The sequence below is a fragment of the Tupaia chinensis genome, unplaced genomic scaffold (assembly GCF_000334495.1).
Source record: "Tupaia chinensis unplaced genomic scaffold, TupChi_1.0 Scaffold000600_1, whole genome shotgun sequence".
NCBI lineage: Eukaryota > Metazoa > Chordata > Mammalia > Scandentia > Tupaiidae > Tupaia > Tupaia belangeri.
The window spans coordinates 855,543-860,037 of record NW_006160117.1 but is presented as its reverse complement, the minus strand read 5'-3'; positions in this window follow the sequence as shown (position 1 = coordinate 860,037).

The following is a 4,495-nucleotide window of genomic DNA, read 5'->3' as shown; positions in this document are numbered from 1 at the left end:
GAGGGGGAGCCATTATGGCTGAGGGAAAGGGATAAGTTAATTTGATACATTTTCAGACAGGTTAGCTGATCTGCATGCAGGCAGTCCCTACAGACAAGACAGGGGAAGTTGGGGCAACATTATCAGGAATGTTCCTCTGTCACCAACTACCCCTGGCCTGGACTGTGGGCAGTGGTTAGGGTGGACTTCTGGGGTGTGTGGTGCAGAAGGCAGCAAGTGGCAGAATTGGTGGTGGGAGGGGAGTGAGTGCTAAGGGAAACTTTGGGACCACTGGGGACTCCTTAAGCTAAAGTCTCTGGTATTGGCCCTGATCAGTTTTCTCATTCTTTGTTATTATTCCCCTTCCCCCAATTGGGGCAAACATTTATTATTACTCTATCTCCAATAGCAGCAGCCAAAGCACCTGTAGTTCTCTTGATACTATCTTTCTGAGTGGAGATCTTACTAGAACGGAAAACAAGGGGCTGGTGTTAGAGGGAAGAAAATTATACACGGCCTAACCCAACTTGCTTGTAGAGGAAAAATGTGCACGTGAGCATGTGTGTATGTGTATACATAGAAGTGAGCGCATCTGGATGAAGGGGGTCTTAAATAGGGTCAAAAATGGTATTTTGGATCACAGAGTTCCCCAGAGTAACAGTATGTTTAAGTGACAGTGGCAGCCTGGCCAAGGGGCGGGGAGGAGAAAACCCATTACCTGATGGGGGGAGAAAGAAGAAACATTTTGCAAAGGAAAAAGTCGTGTTGTCCCTGGACGTTATTAATGGTCCAGTTTGAAGTATACATTTTTTTCCTTTAAAGAAAGGGGAGCGATTACCAGTTATACATTAAGAAATGTCATTCAGTCATTTTTATTCATTCTCCGGAAATCTTCGTAAAAGCCTGAATCATACTTCTACAAGCAGCAATTTTGTTAATCCAGGGGGTTATTACTCTGGGCCCTTATTAGGTTCTACACCACTGCCAAGCAATCCTATAACCCTCTCAAAAGAAGTTTACCTCCCTGTTATAAAACCAGTAGTGGTATTTATACTGTGCAATAATTAGTGTATTACTTGAATCCACTAACACGTTCATTTTATCTCTGCACAAAACCTCTAGTCTGCTTATAGAAAGCTTGTGCCTCCTTTGGTGCTGTTAAAGTGGTGAAAGAGTGAATTGAAGGCTGGTTGCACTTTCTCCTTTTGCCTCGCCTTAATTCCCATCTCTTTTTGCTCTCATCCAATTAGCACAGTGTATTAAGCGGTTTATCATCTCATAGTCAGCTATTGAGAGAAACAAGGCGAGCACTTTGCAATAGAACCTGCGCTCCTTTGACACCCTCAGGTACTTACATATTCCACTGCGCTATGAATAATAGAGGAAGAATGGAGCGCTAATTCCCTCATCAAAGAATGCCTTGTCTGCTGCTTTGCTCAACAACACCATTCTGATCAAAAGAAAAGCAATAAAGCTTAGCATAACAAAACGAAACCTACTTATTAGCTTAGTGGTTAAATTAATGCAGAGCCGCTGCTATTCAAAACCAAGGTTTGAAAACAGCCTCCAACAACCTGATAATGCTGCCTTCGGGATGAAGGAATTTTAATCTGAAATTTGAGGCTGGCTCAGATGAGTTAATCTATTAAACTGCTATAAGGAAGCTCCACCACAAACTGTTCAATTAAGAAATATTTAGGTGAGCCAATGAGAGAGAGAGAGAGTGAGAGAGAGAGATGGCTTTAAATTGGGGAGGGGAGCATGGACTAGCACTGAATTGAGGGTTGGGGGGGGGATCCTGACAATACGGTCTGGGGCTTGGGGTTTTTTCATATAAAACTGACACAGATAATGGCATAGATAGGGACGTCTGCTTCTGGAGTTTCCTTGTCTTTGCATCTTCTGCCCAACTCAGTTTCAATGGTATGTTTGAAAAAGCATGTGGAGGTGTGTACGTGTTTTGGAGGGAAGAGGAAAGGAGGTAAGGGCTGCAGAAGGGGGTGGTGGTGAGGGCAGTGAACTCATCCCCTTTCAACATTTGCTCCCAAACTCCCATCTGCAGCTTTGACTACCCCCACATCTTGGGCAACAGTCATGAGATGAACACCATCACCATGTGTTTTCAAGACAAATTAAAATTGTATCAAGCATATTTTTTGTAGGATTTTCCAACTTCTGGCCTTCCTTATCCACCTTTATGTGAAGGAGAGATGAGGGTTAGTAAATTAGGTCCAAGATAGGCCTGTGTGCAAGGATCTGCTAAATTAAACAGAAAAGGTGTTTAATTCCTAAATTGAACAGAAAAGGTGCCCTTTCCAGAGGCTGGGGGCGTAGAGATGAGCAGAGCTCTTTGAGGGTACTATTTTCCAATTGGCCTGGATAACATTTAGCCCAGAGGTTTAGTTTGAATCACAATATTTACATTTTTTTTAAGTTTATGTACACTGAGAGAGAAAGCGAGCGAATGAGTGAGCTCCCCAACATGGTCTTCACACCACAACCTACCCCTAGCCTCAGCCCTCAACCGCCTAGGATCACCAGCAAGTGCATTCTGGCATGTAGAGGGTGGCCCTGGGACGCAAACCCAAGACTTTCCCACATGGGTCTAGTTCTGTTACTGCTGTGCCATTGCTGGCCCATGCCATTTTATTTTTAAAGGTTAGTTGCCAATGTTTAGAAATCAAGAAACAATAGAATATCTGGACTCTTGACTTTTGAAAACTAGGACATGTGGCCACACCAGGTGCCATCTCTCCCAGCTTCACTGAGCAGCTGTTGCTCTTTGGACATGACCTGCCCACTCCAGTTTGCCACAGTCCCGGCCACTCTCTAGTGTGAACCTGACTTGCTGCATCCATTCACTCTTAGCATTTGATCTTTTTTTTTTTTTTTAAAGAATTATTTATTGAACTCCACTTGCTATTATTATTATTATTATTACTTAATTTGACCAGAGAGAGACAGAGAAGAAAAAAAGGGAAAGCAAGAAAGTAAGCTGCCAGGTCTGGGACTCAAACCATGGTTGGCCATGTCGGAGTCCAGCGCCTTTAACCACCACACCACCTGCCGGCCCCTTGATCTCTCTCTCTCTCGATCTCTCTCTCTCTTTTTAAATAATTATTTAACTATGTATTTACTTATTTTAATTTGAATAGAGAGGGAGACTGGGAGGGAGAGGGGGAGGGAAGAAGGGAGGGAGAGAGAGAGAGAGAGGGAGTGCTATAAGGAAGCTCCACCACAAACTGTTCAATTAAGAAATATTTAGGTGAGCCAATGAGAGAGAGAGAGAGTGAGAGAGAGAGATGGCTTTAAATTGGGGAGGGGAGCATGGACTAGCACTGAATTGAGGGTTGGGGGGGGGATCCTGACAATACGGTCTGGGGCTTGGGGTTTTTTCATATAACCCTGACACAGATAATGGCATAGATAGGGACGTCTGCTTCTGGAGTTTCCTTGTCTTTGCATCTTCTGCCCAACTCAGTTTCAATGGTATGTTTGAAAAAGCATGTGGAGGTGTGTACGTGTTTTGGAGGGAAGAGGAAAGGAGGTAAGGGCTGCAGAAGGGGGTGGTGGTGAGGGCAGTGAACTCATCCCCTTTCAACATTTGCTCCCAAACTCCCATCTGCAGCTTTGACTACCCCCACATCTTGGGCAACAGTCATGAGATGAACACCATCACCATGTGTTTTCAAGACAAATTAAAATTGTATCAAGCATATTTTTTGTAGGATTTTCCAACTTCTGGCCTTCCTTATCCACCTTTATGTGAAGGAGAGATGAGGGTTAGTAAATTAGGTCCAAGATAGGCCTGTGTGCAAGGATCTGCTAAATTAAACAGAAAAGGTGTTTAATTCCTAAATTGAACAGAAAAGGTGCCCTTTCCAGAGGCTGGGGGCGTAGAGATGAGCAGAGCTCTTTGAGGGTACTATTTTCCAATTGGCCTGGATAACATTTAGCCCAGAGGTTTAGTTTGAATCACAATATTTACATTTTTTTTAAGTTTATGTACACTGAGAGAGAAAGCGAGCGAATGAGTGAGCTCCCCAACATGGTCTTCACACCACAACCTACCCCTAGCCTCAGCCCTCAACCGCCTAGGATCACCAGCAAGTGCATTCTGGCATGTAGAGGGTGGCCCTGGGACGCAAACCCAAGACTTTCCCACATGGGTCTAGTTCTGTTACTGCTGTGCCATTGCTGGCCCATGCCATTTTATTTTTAAAGGTTAGTTGCCAATGTTTAGAAATCAAGAAACAATAGAATATCTGGACTCTTGACTTTTGAAAACTAGGACATGTGGCCACACCAGGTGCCATCTCTCCCAGCTTCACTGAGCAGCTGTTGCTCTTTGGACATGACCTGCCCACTCCAGTTTGCCACAGTCCCGGCCACTCTCTAGTGTGAACCTGACTTGCTTCATCCATTCATTCTTAGCATTTGATCTTTTTTTTTTTTTTTAAAGAATTATTTATTGAACTCCACCTGATATTATTATTATTATTATTACTTAATTTGA